General features: G+C 43.8%; 1 pseudogene; it reads left to right on the top strand.

The window, feature by feature from the left end:
- The window catches only part of LOC147976439 (uncharacterized), an 84,833-nt pseudogene that overhangs the window by 43,028 nt on the left and 18,759 nt on the right, over positions 1 to 23,046 (top strand).

Below are 23,046 nucleotides of genomic sequence, written 5' to 3'. Positions count from 1 at the left end.
CTCCATCACCGTATTCATCAGCATACGGTGTTCATATGAGATGGCCGCTCGCCCCACCAACTCCCTCAGAACATCTGATCGCACACCAGACGGTGCCGGACTCTTTTGTCTGCTCTCATCGGGAGCCGGACACTGGGAGCTTTGGGGGTCAATGGGATTATCTTCTGGCCTCACCGGACTCGGAGAGGCCCTCCGTGACGACACTTCGGGGTCGCCCGCTTCCGGAGCGGAGGAATCCGGAGGAGGCGTTTCGCTCTCCATCATCTCTGGAAGAAGATCCCTTGAAGACGAGCTCATTTGAGAGGGGCTAAGGCCCGAACTGCAAAGATATATGCGGTGGTTATTTTCTCAGAAGAAAAAGATGGCATACCTGTACTATTAAAGTATTTCGGGTCACTTACGACTCGCTGGAGAATTGATCCCCCTGCGGACTTTGTGCGGCAAAAGCACCCCCAAGGTAGGACCCTCTGTGGGAGACTTCTTCTCCCATTTGGAAGCTTCGGCTTCCGAATCCCCGGGCGCAGTCCTGTTCCTCCTCCGGTCGTCTTCCTTCATGGAGACGCTCGCTCCCTCGATTAGAATGGGCAGCGTTGGGGGCCCACGTCCGCCCGTATTATCCTCCCCAGTGTCTTCCTTCAAGGGCTCCGGGCAAGGTGCGACCTGGAGCATCTTTTCCAATACCGGATTGTCCAAACCCTCAGGGAGGGGGGCCGAACACCGAATCAACTTCGCCTTTGTTAGCCAGTCCTGGTCAAAAAGCGAACTCTCAGAAATAACTTCGTAACAAATGAGAGATAGTATGTTCGGCCGGAAGATTCCTTACCTGTTCGGCGGCACGGTTACTGCTCAGGACCACGTCCTCGGTGATTTCCGGACACTCTACCCGAGGTCCAAAGAATGACTTGTACATATCCTCGTGCGTCAGGCCAAGGAAATTTTGAATGACACGCGGTCCCTCGGGATTGAACTCCCACAAGTGAAGGGGACGGCGTTTGCAAGGCTGGACTTGACGAACCAACATAACTTGTATTACCGCAACCAAACTAAAATCTCCATTGAAGAGATCTCGAATGCGGCTTTGCAGTATAGGCACGTCCTTGGCTGGACCCCAGCTCAGACCTTTGCTGATCCATGACATCAGTTGTGGTGGAGGGCCCGAGCGGAAAACAGGGGCGGCCGCCCACTTGGCACTTCTAGGAGCCGTGATGTAGAACCACTCCTGTTGCCACAATTCAGACACCTCTGGAATGGAACCTTTGGTCCATGGAGCTCCCGTCATCTTGCATATTGAGGCACCTTTGCACGCTGCATGTCGCCCCTCGATCATCTTTGGCTTTACTTCAAAAGGTCTTGAGCCATAGGCCAAAGTGAGGGGTAACCCGGAGGAAGGCCTCACACACGACAATAAATGTCGTGATATGAAGAAAGTAGTCCGGAGCTAGATCATGGAAATCTAGCCCGTAATAAAACATCAAACCCCTGACGAAAGGATCCAGAGCAAGGCCTAGACCTCGGAGGAAGTGGGAGACGAACACGACGTTCTCGTTGGGTTCGGGGGAGGGGACGGCCTGCCCTCGGGCAGGCAGCCGATGCGAAACCTCGGCGGTAAGATATCTGGCCTCCCTCAACTTTTTGATGTCTTCTTCCGTGACGGAGGAAGGCATCCATCGGCCTTGAAGGCTAGATCCGGACATGATTGAAGGTTCGAAGCACCTGACCTGAACTTTGGGTGTTTGAGCTTGAGGTGGGGGAAGGATTTGATTGAGCACGAAAGGGAAAAAAATAAAAGCCTTGTCCCTTTATAAAGAGGGTGAATATCAAGCGTCCCCTCCGTGGCCGTTTGGACTTGCCTATAGTCTAGGAGTCCTAGAAGCGGTTGGGTTACCCACGCCCGTATCGATGAGAATCCCGGAATAAGGGGACACGATCTCTGCTTTAACAAGACGTGCCAAGGAAACCGCCTCGCATGACACGCTGAGGTGGGATAATAAAACGATTCGAATAAAGCCTTGGCCGTGGTGTTGTCATGCTACGGAATACGTCAGCAGATTAGATTGGTGTGAACATTATTCTCTCTATGGAAATATGTGGAAATTTATTTTGCAGAGCCGGACACTATCTTTGTGTTCAAAATCTTCTATGAAGTACTTGGAGGAGGAATCTGCCTTGCAATGCCGAAGACAATCTGCGCGCCGGACTCGTCGTCATTGAAGCCTGGTTCAGGGGCTACTGAGGGAGTCCTGGATTAGGGGGTGTCCGGATGGCCGGACTATACCTTCAGCCGGACTCCTGGACTATGAAGATACAAGATTGAAGACTTCGTCCCGTGTCCGGGAGGGACTTTCCTTGGCGTGGAAGGCAAGCTTGGCGATACGGATATGTGGATCTCCTACCATTGTAACCGACTTTGTGTAACCCTAACCCTCTCCGATGTCTATATAAACCGGGGGGTTTTAGTCCGTAGGACAACATACACAACAATCATACCATAGGCTAGCTTCTAGGGTTTAGCCTCTCCGATCTCGTGGTAGATCTACTCTTGTACTACCCATATCATCAATATTAATCAAGCAGGACGTAGGGGTTTACCTCCATCAAGAGGGCCCAAACCTGGGTAAAACTTCGTGTCCCTTACCTCCTGTTACCATCCGGCCTAGACGCACAGTTTGGGACCCCCTACCCGAGATCCGTCGGTTTTCACACCGACAACGGCCCTCTCCGGCGGAGCTCCGGAACAGGCCCCAAGATGGGATCTCGTGGATACAGAAAGTTGCGGCGGTGGAATTAGGTTTTTGGCTCCTGTTCTGATCGTTTGGGGGTACGTAGGTATATATAGGAGGAAGGAGTACGTCGGTGGAGCACCGAGGGGCCCACGAGGCAGGGGGGCGCGCCCCCCACCCTCGTGACCTCCTCTTTGACTCCTTGGAGTAGGGTCCAAGTCTCCTGGATCACGTTCGGTAAGAAAATCACATTTCCGAAGGTTTTATTCCATTTGGACTCCGTTTGATATTCTGTTTCTTTGAAACACTGAAATAGGCAAAAAACAGCAATTCTGGGCTGGGCCTCGGGTTAATAGGTTAGTCCCAAAAATAATATAAAAGTGGAAAATAAAGCCCAATATAGTCCAAAACAGTAGATAATATAGCATGGAGCACTCAAAAATTATAGATACGTTGGAGACGTATCAGGCATCCCCAAGCTTAATTCCTGCTCGTCCTCGAGTAGGTAAATGATAAAAAGAGAATTTTTGATGCGGAGTGCTACTTGGCATAATTTCAATGCAAATCTTCTTAATTGTGATATGAATATTCAGATTAGAAAGATTCAAGACAAAAGTTTATATTGACATAAAAATAATAATACTTCAAGCATACTAACAAAGCAATTATGTCTTCTCAAAATAACATGGCCAAAGAAAGTTATCCCTACAAAATCATATAGTCTGGCTATGCTCCATCTTCACCACACAAAGTATTTAAATCATGCACAACCCCGATGACAAGCCAAGCAATTGTTTCATACTCTAACTTTTTCAAAACTTTTTCAATCTTCACGCAATACATGAGCATGAGCCATGGATATAGCACTATAGGTGGAATAGAATGGTGGTTGTGGAGAAGACAAAAAGGAGGGGAAGATAGTCTCACATCAACTAGGCGTATCAACGGGCTATGGAGATGCCCATCAATAGATATCAATGTGAGTGAGTAGGGATTGTCATGCAACGGATGCATTAGAGCTATAAATGCATGAAAGCTCAAAAAGAAACAAAGTGGGTGTGCATCCAACTTGCTTGCTCATGAAGACCTAGGGCAATTTGAGGAAGCCCATTATTGGAATATACAAGCCAAGTTCTATAATGTAAAATTCCCACTAGTATATGAAAGTGATAACATGAGAGACTCTCTACTATGAAGATCATGGTGCTACTTTGAAGCACAAGTGTGGTAAAAGGATAGTAGCATTGCCCCTTTTTATTTATTTTCTTTTTTGGGCCTTCTTTTTTTTCTTTGGCCTTTATTTTATTGGGACAATGCTCTATTAAATGATGATCATCACACTTTTATTTATTTACAACTCAATGATTACAACTCGATTCTAAAACAAAGTATGACTCTATATGGATGCCTCCGGCGGTGTACCGGGATATCCAATGAATCAAGAGTGACAAGTATGAAAAAATTATGAACGGTGGCTTTGCCACAAATACTATGTCAACTACATAATCATGCTAAGCAATATGACAATGATGAATGTGTCATGATGAACTAGATGGTGGAAAGTTGCATGGAAATATATCTCGGAATGGCTATGGAAATGCCATAATAGGTAGGTATGGTGGCTGTTTTGAGGAAGGTATATGGTAGGTGTATGATACCGGCAAAAGGTGCGCGGTATTAGAGAGGCTAGCAAAGGTGGAAGGGTGAGAGTGCATATAATCCATGGACTCAACATTAGTCATAAAGAACTCATATACTTATTGCAAAAATCTAGAAGTTATCAAAGCAAAGTATTACGCGCATGCTCCTAGGGGGATAGATTGGTAGGAAAAGACCATCGCTCGTCCCCGACCGCCACTCATAAGGAAGACAATCAATAAATAAATCATGCTCCGACTTCATCACATAACGGTTCACCATACGTGCATGCTACGGGAATCACAAACTTTAACACAAGTATTCTTTAAATTCACAACTACTCAATTAGCATGACTTTAATATTATCACCTCCATATCTCAAAACAATTATCATGCTTCAATCTTTTCTTAGTATTCAACACACTCAAAAGAAAGTTTCACAAATCTTGAATACCAAGCATATTATTATTAAGCAAATTACCATGCTATTAAGACTCTCAAAATAATTTAAGTGAAGCATGAGAGATCAATAGTTTCTTCAAAACAAATCCACCACCGTGCTCTAAAAGATCTAAGTGAAGCACATAGAGCAAAACTACTTAGATCAAAAGATATAAGTGAAGCACATAGAGCAAAACTACTTAGCTCAAAAGATATAAGTGAAGCACATAGAACAAAACTACTTAGCTCAAAAGATATAAGTGAAGCACATAGAGCAAAACTACTTAGCTCAAAAGATATAAGTGAAGCAGATAGATAAAAACTACTTAGCTCAAAAGATATAAGTGAAGCACATAGAGCAAAACTTACTTAGCTCAAAAGATATAAGTGAAGCACATAGAGTATTCTATCAAATTATAATTCATTTATGGCTCTCTCAAAAGGTGTGTACAGCAAGGATGATTATGGAATACTAAGACACAAAGACACAAATAATACAATACGCTCCAAGCAAAACACATATCATGTTGGTGAATAAAAATATAGCTCCAAGTAAATTACTGATGAATGTGGACGAAAGAGGGGATGCCTTCCGGGGCATCCCCAAGCTTTGACTTTTTGGTGTCCTTGTATTATCTTGTGGGTGACATGGGCATCCCCAAGCTTAGGCTCTTGCCACTCCTTGTTCCATAATCCATCAAAAGAATTCACCCAAAACTTGAAAACTTCACAACACAAAACTTAAAGTAGAAAACTCGTGAGCTCCGTTAGCGAAAGAAAACAAAAGACCACTTCAAGGTACTGTAATGAACTCATTATTTATTTATATTGGTGTTAAACCTATTGTATGCCAACTTCTCTATGGATTATAAACTATTTTACTAACCATAGATTCATCAAAATAAGCAAACAACACACGAAAAACAGAATCTATCAAAAACAGAACAGTCTGTAGTAATCTGTAGCTAGCGCAAGATCTGGAACCCCAAAAATTCTAAAATAAATTGATGGACGTGTGGAATTTATCTATTAATCATCTGCAAAAAGAATTAACTAAATATCACTCTTCAAATAAAAATGACAGCAGTTCTCGTGAGCGCTAAAGTTTCTGTTTTTTACAGCAAGTTCAACAAGACTTTCCCCAAGTCTTCCCAACGGTTCTACTTGGCACAAACACTAATTAAACACAAAAAACACAACCAAAACAGAGGCTAAATAATTTATTTATTACTAAACAGGAGCAAAAGGCAAGGAATAAAAATAAAATTGGGTTGCCTCCCAATAAGCGCTATCATTTAACGCCCCTAGCTAGGCATAAAAGCGAGGATATATCTAGGTATTGCCATCTTTGGTAGGCAATCCATAAGTGGCTCTCATGATAGTTTCATATGGCAATTTTATTTTATTTCTTGGAAAGTGTTCCATGCCTTTTTTTAATGGAAATTGAAATATAATATTCCCTTCCTTCATATCAATAATCGCACCAACCGTTCTAAGGAAAGGTCTACCAAGAATAATATGGCAAGAAGGATTGCAATCTATATCAAGAATAATGAAATCTACGGGCACATAATTCCTATTTGCAACAATAAGAACATCATTAATCCTTCCCATAGTTTTCTTAATAGTGGAATCCGCAAGATGCAAGTTTAGAGAGCAATCATCAAAATTACGGAAATCTAGCAAATCACACAAAGTCTTGGGAATAGTAGAGACACTAGCACCCAAATCACACAAAGCATAAAACTCATGATCTTTAATTTTAATTTTCGACATCTTTTTTCTTTTGCATATCACATAAATCAACGAAGCTATTCAGATGAGTAGCGGCATCTTCACTAGGAAGGCCGACGAATTGATCTTTCATAACAAGATTCAACAAAGCAGCATTGATTTCACAAGATTCAGTATTAGCAAGAGAAGCAATCGGAGTGCTAAGGAAATCATTATTATTGGTATTCATGAAGTCACACAATTTGGTAGTATCTTGAGCCATCGCGACAAAGAAGCAATCTAACACACGAGCAAACAAAAAGCAAGTGGGCAAAAGAGGCAAATAGAGAGGGAGGATAGAGAGAGAGAGGGCGAATAAAACGGCAAGGGTGAAGTGGGGGAGAGGAAAAAAAGAGGCAAATGGCAAATAATGTAATGCGAGAGATAGGGATTGTGATGGGTACTTGGTATGTTGACTTTTTGCGTAGACTCCCCGGCAACGGCGCCAGAAATCCTTCTTGCTACGCCTTGAGCTTGCGTTGGTTTTCCTCGAAGAGGAAGGGATGATGCAGCAGAGTAGCGTAAGTATTTCCCTCAGTTTTTGAGAACCAAGGTATCAATCCAGTAGGAGGCCACTCTCAAGTCCCTCGTACCTACACAAAACGATAGCTACTCGCAACCAACGCGGTTAGGGGTTGTCAATCCCTTCACGGTCACTCACGAGAGTGAGATCTGATAGATATAATATTTTTGGTATAAAGATGCAAAGTAAAAAGTAAAGGCAAAGTAAAAAGCAAAGCAAGATTAAAGTGATGGAGATTGATATGATGAGAATAGACCCGGGGGCCATAGGTTTCACTAGTGGCTTCTCTCAAGAGCATAAGTATTCTACGGTGGGTGAACAAATTACTGTTGAGCAATTGACAGAATTGAGCATAGTTATGAGAATATCTAGGCATGATCATGTATATAGGCATCACGTTCGTGACAAGTAGACCGAAACGATTCTGCATCTACTACTATTACTCCACTCATCGACCGCTATCCAGCATGCATCTAGAGTATTAAGTTAAAAACAGAGTAACGCCTTAAGCAAGATGACATGATGTAGAGAGATAAATTTATGCAATATGAAATAAACCCCATCTTGTTATCCTCGATGGCAACGATACAATACGTGCCTTGCTGCCCCTTCTGTCATTGGGAAAGGACACCGCAAGATCGAACCCAAAGCTAAGCACTTCTCCCATGGCAAGAACTACCAATCTAGTTGGCCAAACCAAACGGATAATTCGAAGAGACTTGCAAAGTTAACCAATCATACATAAAAGAATTCAGAGAAGATTCAAGTATTATTCATAGATAGACTTGATCATAAACCCACAATTCATCGGTCTCAACAAACACACCGCAAAAAGAAGATTACATCGAATAGATCTCCACAAGAGAGGGGGAGAACTTTGTATTGAGATCCAAAGAGAGAGAAGAAGCCATCTAGCTACTAACTATGGACCCGAAGGTCTGAGGTAAACTACTCACACTTCATCGGAGGGGCTAGGATGATGTAGAAGCCCTCCATGATGACGGCCCTCTCCGGCGGAGCTCCGGAACAAGCCCCAAGATGGGATCTCGTGGATATAGAAAGTTGCGGCGGTGGAATTAGGTTTTTGGCTCCTGTTCTGATAGTTTGGGGGTACATAGGTATATATAGGAGGAAGGAGTACGTCGGTGGAGCACCGAGGGGCCCACGAGGCAGGGGGCGCGCCCTAGGGGGGCGCCCCCCACCCTCATGACCTCCTCTTTGACTCCTTGGAGTAGGGTCCAAGTCTCCTGGATCACGTTCCGTGAGAAAATCACGTTCCCGAAGGTTTTATTCCGTTTGGACTCCGTTTGATATTCTGTTTCTCCGAAACACTGAAATAGGCAAAAAAACAACAATTCTGGGCTGGGCCTCCGGTTAATAGGTTAGTCCCAAAAATAATATAAAAGTGGAAAATAAAGCCCAATATAGTCCAAAACAGTAGATAATATAGCATGGAGCAATCAAAAATTATAGATACGTTGGAGACGTATCAGGACTCTCCTGGTCCATCTCTGATATTCTGTGGGCTTCTTCTGGTCCAAAAATAAGTTCCGTGAAGTTTCAGGTCAATTGGACCCCGTTTGATTTTCCTTTTCTGCAATACTCTAAAAACAAGGAAAAAACAAAAACTGGCACTGGGCTCTGGGTTAATAGGTTAGTCCCAAAAATAATATAAAAGTGCATAATAAAGCCCATAAACATCCAAAACAGATAATATAATAGCATGGAACAATCAAAAATTACAAATACGTTGGAGACGTATCAGCCAGCTGTAGAAAAACGGAGTCCGGAAGGTACCCGAGGTGGGCACAACCCACCTGGGCACGTCTTGTGCCCACCAGGGTACGCTTCCTAGTTGTTCCTTATTTTCCTAAATTTTGTTATTTTCCAAAACTGACAGCAAATATTTTTGCGGATTTTTCGGAGTCCGTTTACTTACGGTATCATGTACCTCCTCTTTTTCACGATTCTGAATCGTTCCAGAAGATCTCTTTTATGTGTTCTTCCGGTGTCATAGTTTGGATAATATTACTTTCAACATTAATGGGCGTACCTAAGATATAATGTTTTATTCGTTGCCCATTAACAACTTTCGGGTTAGTACCTTCGGCATTATTTATTTTGATAGCTCCAGACCGATAAACCTCCTCAATAACATAGGGTCCTTCCCATTTGGAGAGGAGTTTTCCTGCAAAGAATCCGAAACGAGAGTTGTGCAAAAGAACATATTCTCTGCTACCTCTTGAGCATGCGTTGGTTTTCCCTTGAAGAGGAAAGGGTGATGCAGCAAAGTAGCGTAAGTATTTCCCTCAGTTTTTGAGAACCAAGGTATCAATCCAGTAGGAGACTACACGCAAGTCGCCTAGTACCTGCACAAACAAACAAGAACATCGCAACCAACGCGATAAAGGGGTTGTCAATCCCTTCACGGTCACTTACGAAAGTGAGATCTGATAAAGATAATAAGATAAATATTATGGGTATTTTTGTTGTATAGATTGGAAAATAAAGATTGCAAAATAAACGGTAATCCAGAGTTGTAGATCAGAAAGTTATATGATGTGAAGTAGACCCGGGGGGCATAGGTTTTACTAGTGACTTCTCTCAAGATAGCATAAATTACGGTGGGTGAACAAATTACTGCCGAGCAATTGATAGAAAAGTGCATAGTTTTGAGAATACCTAGGCATGATCATGAACATAGGCATCACGTCCGTGTCAAGTAGACCGAAACGATTCTGCATCTACTACTATTACTCCACACATCGACCGCTATCCAACATGCATCTAGAATATTAAGTTCATAAGAACAGAGTAACGCATTAGGCAAGCTGACATGATGTAGAGGGATAAATTCAAGCAATATGATATAAACCCCATCTTTTTATCCTCGATGGCAACAATACAATACGTGTCGGTTCCCTTACTGTCACTGGGATCGAGCACCGCAAGATTGAACCCAAAGCTAAGAACTTCTCCCATTGCAAGAAAGATCAATCTAGTAGGCCAAATCAAACTGATAATTCGAAGAGACTTGCAAAGATATCAAATCATGCATATAAGAAATCAGAGAAGGATCAAATATTGTTCATAGATAATGTTGATCATAAACCCACAATTCATCGGATCTCGACAAACACACCGTAAAAAGAATTACATCGAATAGATCCCCAAGAATACCAAGGAGAACTTTGTATTGATATCCAAAGAGAGAGAAGAAGCCATCTAGATAATAAATATGGACCCGAAGGTCTGTGATAAACTACTCACACATCATCGGAGAGGCTATGGTGTTGATGTAGAAGCCCTCCGTGATCGAATCCCCCTCTGGCAGATCGCCGAAAAAGGTCCCCAGATGGGATCTCACGGGTACAGAAGGTTGCGACGGTGGAAAAGTGGTTTCGTGGCTCTCGCGGATGTTTTCAGGGTATAAGAGTATATATAGGCGAAAGAAGTAGGTCGGTGGAGCTACGAAGGGCCCACGAGGGTGGGGGGCGCGCCTACCCCTTGGGTGCTGCACCCTACCTCATGGCCACCCCGTTGCTTCCTTGACCTCCACTTCAAGTCTCCTGGATTGCGTTTGTTCCAAAAAAAATCCTCGCGAAGGTTTCGTTCCGTTTAAATTCCGTTTGATATTCCTTTTCTGTGAAATACTGAAATAAACAAAAAAACAGCAATTTGCATTGGGCCTTCGGTTAATAGGTTAGTCCCAAAAATAATATAAAAGTGCATAATAAAGCCCATTAAACATTTAAAACAGGTAATATAATAGCATGGAATAATAAAAAAATTATAGATACGTTAGAGACGTATCAAGCATCCCCAAGCTTAATTCCTGCTCGTCCTCGAGTAGGTAAATGATAAAAACGAAATTTTTGATGTGGAATGCTACCTAACATAATTTTCAATGTAATTCTCTTTATTGCGGCATGAATGTTTAGATCCAAAAGATTCTAAAAAAAGTTTAATATTGACATAAAAATAATAATACTTCAAGCATGCTAACCAAGCAATTATGTCTTATCAAAATAACATAGCCAATGAGAGCTTATCCCTACAAAATCATATAGTTTGGCCATGTTTAATTTTTGTCACACAAAATGCTCCCATCATGCACAACCCCGATGACAAGCCAATAAATTATTTCATACTTAGCCTTTTCAAACTCTTTCAACTTTCACTCAATATATGAGCGCGGGCCATGGACATAGCACTATGGGTGAAATAGAATATGATGATGGAGGTTGTGTGAGAAGACAAAAAAGGAAAAGTCTCACATTGACGCGGCTAATCAACGGGCTATGGAAATGCCCATCAATTGATGTCAATGCAACGAGTAGGGATTGTCATACAACGGATGCACTAGAGTTATAAATACATTAAAGCTTAACAAAAAAAACTAAGTGTGTATGCATGCAAATTGCTTGCTCACGAAGACCTAGCTCCCTCAACACTTGAGCAGCCGCACCTGAGAGAAGATGCACTCAAGATTACTGATATTATACTTAATTTTTAGACATATATTAGGAAATAGTCGTGTTTTTGCTCTCTATGCAGTGCTAAACTATAGCGATTTTTTAATATGTTTCATGTCACGCTTACTAGTACTAGTAATCTTTAAAAAAAAGTTGCCTTTTTTAATGCTCTGCTGGGAGCGAACCACCACCTCCCGCTTATGGGCCGCGGCCCATGGGGCGCCATAACCGCCTCCATCCAAGTCGGGGCGCACAGCCCGGCCCGATCCCGACGCGAAGGCCTGCCGCAAGAAGGAAGGGGGAGACCGACGCGAAGAGGAGAGGAGAAAAAAGATCTCAATTGATCGCCTCCGCCGCTACACATCCACGCCGTCGAGAAGCACTTCGGCACCGCCGCGGCCGGTAGCGAAGACTTCGGCGGCCTCCTCTCCGCCGATACCGACGACCTGATCTCCCTCGAGTTCCCAACCTGTCCGCCCTAGAGAACCGGCGCCGCTGCGGCCGGCAGCGACGACTTCGGCGGCCTCTTCTCCGCCGACACCGCCGACCAACTCGCCCTCGAGTTCCCCACCTGCAACCACGTGCGTGAGCCATCCCCTCCCTCAATCCCCTTCTCTCTCCGCCGGCCTCTGATCCGTTTGCGCCCCGTTTTCGTTTCCCGGTGGCAGTTCGATGGGTTCCAGAAGGCGACCAAGGAGATGGTGAGCAACAAGAATGGGACGAACACGCTCTCCTTCATCTTCGACAAGGCGTCATCGTCGCCGCCGACTCCCGGGCCAGCATGGGCGGGTACACATGTGAGTCCCCTGTCCCTTGGCCTCGCATTCGTGCTAGGGTTTGGTGCTGCGGGGATTCGATTTGCTGGCGTGGACGCGTGATTTAGGGTCGGGATGTTTATAGATGTCCTAGCGAAATCTGTCTCCTTTGTCCGTTGATTATCTCTGGGAGGACAATTTGGTGGTCAGGGGTGTGTTTCTTTACTCTTGCGTACCAGGGCTGTACATTTTCATATCTAGTAATTCAGGGCAGTGATTCATACATCTATGAAATCTCAAACCAACTTGATTTGGGTGTGAAGAACTTCTGCTTAGGTTCTAGTGTACAACAGAGAAAAACATATCGCAACCTCACAATAGCTGAACCACCAATTGCAGTGCCATAACCTCACACCAGTTGTGGTGACCGTGCTTGGATGTGGCGGTTCATTTGGATTACGCGGTGAATACAAAGATACTTATTGAGTTTGGATGCTAATTATCTGTAGGAACTGAGAAGGGAGGTAATCTGTAGTGGGATTGTTAATGATAGAGAGTTGTGAATTGATGTGATACTGATATCACACACACAAAAAAGATAGTTTTGCTAATACTTACTATTGAATTCAAGTCTGCTTATCTGTAGGTCCAACATTTGTGCATATTGATTTGTGTCTTTGTGGTTTGGAGTAAGCTAATAGAAAGCTGCTGTTATTGTATGAAATGTCTATTTTTCCACAAGTGCTGATCCTTCTGTAAAATTGCCCTTGCATGTTTGTTAGTCGTTGTAGAAGGCTTTTGCTTGATGCATGTTTGTGGTTTGTAGAAGGATTTTGTAGAAGGCTTCTGTAAAATTCCCGCGTTGCTATCTGAACTGTGTGCTACCACAAGTGAAATCCACCTCGAATTACCTATTTTTGGATCGCATTGATGCACAATGGCTATAGACACAATCCAGTCTTCTACTGGCGAAATATCGAAACAATGTTAGTAACTCTGTTAATGTTAAATACGCATAAGCAAAATATCTATCAAAACTTCAATGACAACATGCCTGCAACATTCTTGAATTTGCATTACTAAGTACTCCCTCCATCCCAAAATAAGTGTCACTAACTTTGTACTAAATCAGCGGCACTTACTTTGGGACGAAGGGAGTATATACAGAACTGAAGTTTAACCAAGAACATTACATCATTGCATTTCTTTACAGAATTAGCCCACAGTTGTGATTACAATGCTAATTTTTAGTGTTAGATTCATCCGTATCTAGATAAATTTAAGACAAACTTTTTGGGATGGACGTAATAGAACTGAAGGTGCTGACACTAAATTTCTCCCAAGATTTCTGAAGAAAGCAAAAATAAGAAAATATTTGCCCTAAGATTTCTCCAAGAAATGCATACCAGGAGCAAAATTAATATATTGATGTAGATGACATTAATCTTCATGTAAGGTGGATCAACTGCCATACAGGAGGGTCCAGGTACATGCTCATAAAGTTGGTTGATGTTGCCGTGGCTAATCTAGCCTTATTTCTTGCCGCTGGTTTCTATGAACAAGAAACCAACAAAACTAAAGTTTACTTTAATATAAAGTTTTAGCCGCAGCTAGAAAAGAGCCGCCAAGCTCTTGTACATTTAGTCGATGGACTTTAAAGAAAAATCATGGATAAATGAAGAAGCTAGATCTGGCCATATAGTGCAAGAAACAATTAGTGAGCGAGACAAATGCTTAGTGATGAGAAAAGAATACGTTAACACCTGGAAGCCTTAACAAATCTACTCTTACACCCTTTGGGCGGCCGTGGACCATGAGAACTCCAAGAACCTCTCTTGAACCCATGGCTCACGTACAACTGGAGTAGCTGCTGCACTCGGAGACCTGCTGCGGTGCCACTATTCGATGCCGCTAGGAAGCAGGTATAGATGAAGGTCGTACATGACATAGAAGATGGTGAGCTACATCTTGCATGTACAAATGAGGGCGACCTAGGCTTGTGTTCGACAAATGTTATGCGAGGCGGCGACGACTGAACGCGATAGTAACCCTAGCTGGTCGCGCTCACTCTTCATGAGAGAGGAAGAATAAATCAGATTGGGTCGAGCGAGTCGATGAGGCAGGGAAGAGAGCGGGCGGGTCCACTCATCGGCGATAATTTGGTTGAGAGCGGAGGAAGCGACACACGAACATGCGAATCGATGTACCACGACCTACCAGCACAACCGCACTCTCCTTTGATAGTAAAAGACAGTTAGCATAACAATAGTTTCTTCCTTTAGAGATTTGATGGAACTGTGAGTGGCCCTTTGACATATTTTAGTGTCGTTAAGCTGTACTTAGGTCTATGCTTAACAATACTGCTCTTTTTCTAGGGTTCGGTCTTGGTACTATGTTGATAAGCGAGGGTGCAAGGCTCAAGGGAAGCCGGTTCTCTAACTCTCTGTATGCTTATTGTATGCTCATGGTATCTTGGATGAGGGGTATGTTCTTTTATACCTCTATATGTTGCTTTGCTCACTGTTCATATTATCTTGAAGTTGCATCCCTTATGTTTGTGTTTTACATTTCAGTTACAAATTCAACGTGTCAGTTGCAGTTGAGGAAGTTGAGGAAGCTGCTGAGTTAGCATGGCGGGCGCGGGCTTTTATCACGCAACCTTTGGTGATGGAGCCAGTGGTTGTATTCATATTGGTATGCATTCTATTTCCTAGTATCTATCCTAATATTTGTTTTGTTCACTCGATAAGCATGATACAACATGCATGCATATTTGTTAAACACCTTATCATTATATCTTCCTTTTGAAATCGCAAACATAATTGTTTATTGAGTTGAAAGTACTTCCGTAAGTTTTTGACAAAGTTCAAAAAATTATTGTATTCTCCATCATGTAATGCACACCCCTAGGTTGGGAACTAGAGATTACCGTCTAGACGATGGTTATAAATTAAACCAAACCCTTCTATTTACAAATGTACAATGTTGGTCTAGACATCTAGTGAGACCTACCTAGGATTTCTGAAACAATATAATATAATGGTTACATGTAAATTACATGCGTAGATTTATTCCTTTTTTCATATGACTTACATGTTAGTAGATTCTAAAAATATGGTGTGATGTATAAAAAATTATGGTCAATGCTATGTCTAGTGTTTGCGTCAAATTATTATTTGGAAGTCGGGGTTAAAGTTTATTGAGAAAAGAAGATTATCATTTGGGCTTGATAGAGTATGACTATATCCCATGGGGTCATGTTATGCAAACGTGGCCCACTTTGGAGAAGAATACACAACCATTTTGGTAGTGAGCCTAACTCATCTAAACAATTCTGTTTGGGCCTCGTTACCCTAATATGCTAGACTATTTCTCTTATTCACTTCACGATTTGAGAGAGGGAATGCTAGCGCCCATGGCACCATTGTCCCCCCGGCCATTCATGCCACTTGAGAGGATGAAGGCTCTTGCGACATCGTGCGAGAGGCATTAGCGCTAGCGAGTTTGCCACCATCTGAGCCACGACGACAATGCCGTAGAGCATATACTGGAGGGTAGAGCTGGATGGTGGCATGCCGAAGTTGCAGGAGGAGGTGCACTTGTACGAGCACTGCAATATGTTTCTTCTTCCAAGCAATCAGAGAACCATTAGAAATGCATGGTAAGCAAAAAGTGAACGACGATCCAAGGGATCACTAGCCCACATAGCATCTTAATATGCCTGGGAGCTGTAATGAACGTGAACGGGGAAAGAATATACAGCGAGGATCGTGTCACGAAGCTATCAAAAACCACGAAGACATAAAAAAACACGAAGAAGATGACTATAGTGAACCGAGGTGGGGGCAGAGACGAACTGACTCAAAATATGGACATGATAGGAGATATCCTGGTGAGTGATAGCCAGAAGACTCCCAACAAGATGATGATAATGTGTCGGAGCTGACAAAGGGTCACCATCAGTAGCATGAAGGTGAACATCGAGCTACATGGGAGTCAACGGTGCGCTCATCAGTAAAAGCAACACGAGCAAGAAGATCCTGGATTATTTCTCTTGACCAAGAGACCTTAATCCTAAGAAAGTAGCAAAGTGGGCTAAGATCAGATATAAGAAAGTGCTCACTAAGACATGCCTTCACAAAGGTAATATACTCGGTGTCTTTGCCAGTGGTGATCATGAGCACTCGCTGAAACCAACAGCAGCCACCGTAGAGGAAAACACTCACACCAGTCTTGAGGGCTTGCTTCAGGCCATGCAGAGCGACTAAGACGATAAAGCATGTCATAAGGAACAAAATACCTAGGTGGTGGCTGCATGTAAACCTCCTCACGTAACTCACCATTAAGAAAGGCGTTCTTAATATCAAGTTGAGGTATAGATAAGTGGCGAATGTGCGAACAGTGGTCATATGGTTCACATGAGCAAAAAGTCTTATTGTAATCAAGACCATGCTCCTCCTAAAAGCCACGAGCCACAAGACGGGTTTTGTAACGCACAACGGAACCATCAGAGCGAGTCTTAACCTTGTAGACCCCTTACAAGTGACGGGACGAACACAAAGAGGAAGAGAAACAAGATCCCACATGCTGGTATGCTCAAGAGCAGCAATCTCCTCTACCATCGTAAACTGCCATTTCAAATAAGCAACAACGTCACGATAAGAGATCAGCTCAAGAAAAGCAGCGCGAGCGCTTGAAAAATCACGATGGTCAATTGGCGGAAACATATGAGAAGGCAAGCCGTAAGTAGGTTGAGACGGGGAAGATGGTACATCAATAGATGCATACACAACACGTGGTCAACGAGTGTGAAAGTGAGTAAAAGATGGAAGGCCATGAGGAATCATCGGGGTAAACTTAGGTGATGGAGACAAGGAAGCCACCGGTGATGGTGTAGAATCCTGTGATAAGCGAGGTTATGACATCATAGGAGATGATGGCGTTGGATTTGTTACAATCGGAGAAGTGAATGGATAATGGCTCAATAGGAATGATAGGAGTGTTGAGAAAATTGTAGAAAGAGATATCCTTCACTGAAAGGTCGAGGAAGATGAATGCATGTAGAAGGGACGAGACTAATCGAAAGTCATATGCTGAGAAATAGGCATCCGTCGATCGGCGCGAAACAACGATATCCCTTGCGCTCATCGCCATATCCTAAGAAGACACTTAACAGACCGAGCAATTAGTTTGGTGCGCTCATGAGGGAAAAGAAGAACATAGCAAACACAACCAAACAATTGAAGCGCTAAATAATCAGAAAACAATCAAAGTGACGCTCCAAAGGAGCGCCACCCTGTAGGGAAATGAATTGCTGAAGGTTGATGAGATAGATGGAAGTGGAAGCAGACTTGATCGAAAAGTGTAGCGGAAGATAGAGCAGTGACCATCAACTAACGAGCCGTCTGAAGAAGGCGACGATGCTTGCGCTCAGCCACACCATTCTGAGCATGAGCACCAGGATAAGAGAACTGAGCAAGAGTACCCTGCTCAGCAAGGACTCAAAGCAACAACTTGGAGATGTATTCTCCACCAGAGTCATCACATAATACAAGACTATGCATGGAGAACTTAGTGTGAACAATGGCATCAAAACACTTATATAGATAAGATATCACTACGAGAAGAAATAAAGTATATCCAGGTGTGTTGAGAGCAGTCATCCATAAAGATCGTATACTAGCGATGACCCCAGACATAAAAGAGAACAATGTCGAACGGATGCTGAAACACTGTCTCTCTATGAGCATAAGGTAACTGCATCTCTTTACCAAGTTGACAACCCTGGCGGTTTAGAGACATCGTTGGAGACGGATCCAAGAAGACCACGTCAAACTAAGGATGAGAGATGAGAGCCACACTAGTGACTCCTGGCGATGATGCCACTGCTGAAAACAGTTGATAGACAAGGCAACAGAGGTGGAGAGACTGGCGGCGATGGCAGCAGAGTTACTTGGTCCAGCATCCCACGTGCCTGTGCACTCTCCATTACCCGCCGATCCGGCTTGGTGTGCTTCTCCTGTTTGCGGGTTGTGTGGCACGCACTTGATTAAGCACCCCACGTTCTCCTACTGTGCGCCCTTGGCCCTGGCTTTAGGTAGCGCCTGTCCTCGGCTTGTCGTGCATAATCCAGGTACGCGCCAATTGTCCAAGCTCCTGCTCACCATTGGTGTTGCTCGAGGGTTATGGTGTCGCTCAGCAAGGGAGCACGGGATGTGGGATTGAGACAGTACACATAGCAGCCCGCAGCAAGGCAAAGCATGCCCATCCGGACTGGCAGGGAGCGGAGGTGGACACAAAGGTGGACGTTGAGTCCCAACAATGCGCTCGTAGTAAGAGCAGCACGAGCAAGAAGGTCCTGGATATACTTCTCTTAAAAAATAAAGAAGCCATCAGAGGTAGAAGAAACCTCATTCTCAAGGATGTAGTGAAGAGGACCAAGATCATACATAAGAAATTCACTATGACGAGCCTTCACAATGGCAATGTAAGAGTTGTCCCTAGTGATGATCGACATATGGAACAAATGTCAGACCACGAGTTAGTTGGTGGACAGAATGTGCAGGATCATGAGCACTCACTAAAAACCAGCCACATTCACTGCTGAGATGAAGCGATCAAACCAGGCACATGAGGGGTTTGCTTAAGACCATATAGGGAGCGACGAAGACGAGAAACCATGCCAACCGGAAGAGAATACCCAGGTGGTGGCTACATGTAGGCTTTCTTGACATCAAGCTGAGAGAGAGACTAGTGGCGAACGGAAGCCATAACGGAAAGTGTGCGAAGAGTGGTCATCTGGGTAGGCTGTAGGCTGATCTAGAGGCCATGTGTTGCCAACAGAAGAAGACATAGTAGTCAAGGAAGATGACTCATTATAAGAATCCACAACACGCGGACAATTATTGTAGTAAAGTCAAGGAAGATGAGCAAAAGAAGGAAGATGAAAAGACGAAGTTCCAGAGTGACTCGACTATCAACTGGTAGGGAAGTTCCATTTGACAGTAAAAACATGAATAGGGGAATCTAGATGCGGAATACCCAAGTGGCGGCTGCACGTAAACCTCCTCACACAGCTCACCATTAAGAAATGCATTCTTCACATCAAGCCGAGGCGCAGACACATGACGAATAGAGGCCACGACAAGAAGTGTGCAAACAGTGTCATATGGCCCCCGGGAGCAAAAAGTCTCATCGTAATCAGGGCCATGCTACCGCTGAAAGCTACGAGCCACAAGATGAGCTTTGTAATGCTCAAGAGAATCATTAGAGCGAGTCTTAACCTTGTAGACCCACCAAGTAATAGGAAGAACACGAGGAGGAAGAGAAACAATATCCCATGTGCCGATGCGCTCAACAGTAGCAATATCCTCTATCATGGCAAGGTGACATTTGGTATGAACAACATTAAGATAAGAAGTCTGCTCAAGAACAACAACGCCAGTGTTTGAAAGACAAAGGCGGTAAGTAGGCGAAAGAGGACGAGGACGCAGGCCACAAGTAGGCTGAGACGGGGAAGATGGCACATTAGTAGACGCTTCCACAACACACGAACGACGTGTATAAAAATGAGGCAAATATGAAAGAATACGAGCAAGAATTATCGAGATAAACTCAGGTGATGAAGACAAGGAAGCCACCGGTGATAAATGTGTCAAATCCTGTGATAAGCAGGTGAGGAAATCGTAGGAGATGATGGTGTTGAATCTTGAATAATCGGAGAAGCAAGAGCAGTACGAGGAATGAATTAGGGCTCAACAAGAGTGATACGAGTGTCGATGAATTATGGCTCAACAAGAGTGATAGGAGTGTCGAGAAAAGTGTGGAAACAAATGTCCTCCATTGAAAAGGTCGGGGAAGATGGATGCGGGTAGAAGGGACGAGACTCATCGAAAGTCATATCCCGAGAAATAGTCATCCAACGACCAACATGATCCGAACAACGATATACCTTATTCTCATTGTTGTATCCTAATAAGCCACACTCAACGGACTAAGCAATAAGTTTGGTGCGTTCCCGATGGGCAAGGACACAACAAACACAACCAAACAATTGAAGCGCCGAACAATCAGGAAACGATCAAATAGACGCTCGAAAGGAGACCACCCTACATAGTAGTGGATTGGATTGCCGAAGGTTGATGAGTTAAATGGAAGTGGAGATAGACTCGGCCCAAAAGTGTGGCAAAAGAGAGGTAGTGTCCATCAATAGATGAGCCTTAAGAAAATGATGATGCTTGCGCTCAGTCACGCCATTCTGAGCATGAGCACCAGGATAAGAGAACTGAGTAAGAGCACCCTGCTCCACAAGGACCTTCACGCAACAGCTTGGAGATATACACTCCATGAGAGTCATCACAGAACACAGGAATAGGGTAGAGAACTGAGTGGAACCAAGGCGGCAAAACACTTGTATAGATATAAGACCTCACTACTAGAAGAAATAAAAGATATCCAGCTGTTCGGAGAAGTCATCTATAAAGATAGTATACTAGCAATGACCTCCTTTTGAGGCAAAGGCAGATGGACCCCAAACATCAGAGAGAACAAGGTTGAAAGGACGCCGAGACACTGTCTCGCTATGAGTATGAGGTAACTGTTTACCAAGCTGACAACCCTGGTGGTTTAGAGACATCGTCGGAGATGAATCCAAGAAGACCACGTTGAACTAATGATGAGAGATGAGACCCACACAAGTGTCCCAAGGCAATGATGCCATTGCTGAAAATAACTGGTAGACAAGGCAACAGAGGCGGAGAGACTGGCGGCGGTGGCAACAAAGGAACTTGATTGCATCCCATCTGCTTGTGCACTCTCTTTTCCCGCCGGTCTAGCTTGGTGTGCTTCTCCTGTTTGTCGGTTGTGTGGCACACACTTGATTAAGCACCGCATTTTCTCCTACTGTGCGCCCTTGGCCCCGGCTTGAGGTAGCGTCGTGTCCTCAGCTTGTCGTGCATAATCTAGGTATGCGCCGATTGTCCGTGCTCGTGCTCACCATTGGTGTTGCTCTAGTGTCTGGTCTTGGTGTTGCCCAACAAGGGAACTGTAGTCTGGTTCTTCTTCCAAGCAATCAAAGAACCACTAGAAATGCACAGTAAGTAGAAGTGAACGACAATCCAAAGGATCACTAGCCCACATAACATCTCAATATGCCTGGGAGCTGTAATGAACGGGAACGGGGAAAGAATATACAATGAGGAATCGTGCCACGAAGATATCAAAAAAACACGAAGAAGATAACTATAGTGAACCGAGGTGGGGGAAGAGACGAACTAACTCAAAATATGGACATGATAGGAGATATCCAGGCGAGTGACAGCTAGAAGACTCCCAAGAAGTTGACGATAACGTGTCGGAGCTGACAAAGGGTCACCATCAGTAGCACGGAGGTGAACATTGAGCTACATGAGCGTCAACGGTGCGCTCATCCGTAAGAGCAACACAAGCAAGATCCTGGATTACTTTTCTTGACCAAGAAGAGACCTTAATCCTAAGAAAGTAGCAAAGTGGGCCAAGATTAGACATAAAAAAGTGCTCACTAAGACGTGCCTTCACAAAGATAAACTCTTGTGTCTTTGCCAGTGGTGAACATGTCATCAACTTATAGAAGAAGAGTTCGACCAAAGAGCAGAAAGGTGGACAAACAACACAGGATCATGAGCACTCGTTGAAACCAGCGGCAGCCACAGTAGAGGCAAAACGTTCAAACCAATCTCGAGGGCTTGCTTCAGGCCATGGAGAGCGATGAAGACGACAAAGCATGTCGTAAGTAAAAAAATAGCTAGGTGGTTGCTGCATGTAAACCTCCTCGCGTAGCTCACCATTAAGACATTCTTAACATCAAGTTGAGATACAGATAAGTGGCGAATCTGCGATCAGTGGTCATATGGTTCACATGAGCAAATAGTCTTATTGTAATCAATACCATGTTCCTCCTGAAAGCCACGAGCCACAAAAACGAGTTTTGTAACGCTCAACGGAACCATCAGAGCGAGTCTTAACCTTGTAGACCCCTTACAAGTGATTGGACAAACACAAAGAGGAAGAGAAACAAGATCCCACGTGCCGGTGCGCTCAAGAGCAACAATCTCCTCTGACATCGCAAACTGCCATTTCAGATAAGCAACAACATCTATACCAATATAAAAAGACCCAAATGGACAGATCCAAACCATCTCGGGTGTCAAATCATGTTATCTAGCGGTTCAAATCGATGCAATGTTGAACACCAAACGCGTTTAACGCTCTAATTACCCACCACTGCCATTGGTTATAAACATGTTTTGACTCAACGATATCCCTTGAAATCTGCCATGTAATTAATATCCTACCATTCCCGCGAAAAAATAATTGATATCTTACCAAATACCAACGTGCAACAGATATATCTTACCTAATATAAACGTGCATTGCACGTACATTATTACTAGTCACGATAAGAAATCAGATCAAGAGTAGCAACACGAGCGCTTGAAAAATTAGGGCGGTCAATTGGCAGAAACAGATGAGAAGGCAAGTTGTAAGTAGGCTGAGACGGGGAAGATGGTACATCAGTAGACGCATGCACAACACGCGGCCAATGAGTAGGAAAAGATGAAAGACCATGAGGAGGAATCATCGGGGTAAACTCAGGTGATGGAGACGAGGAAGCCACCAGTGATGGCATAGAATCCTGTGATAAGCGAGGTCAGGAAATCATAGAACATGGTGATGTTGGATCT

This window comes from Triticum urartu, chromosome 4A (genome assembly GCF_056163025.1).
Source record: "Triticum urartu cultivar PI428250 chromosome 4A, HENAU_Tu73, whole genome shotgun sequence".
NCBI lineage: Eukaryota > Viridiplantae > Streptophyta > Magnoliopsida > Poales > Poaceae > Triticum > Triticum urartu.
Note: the sequence above shows the minus strand (reverse complement) of the source record. Positions and strands in the feature narration are given on the sequence as shown.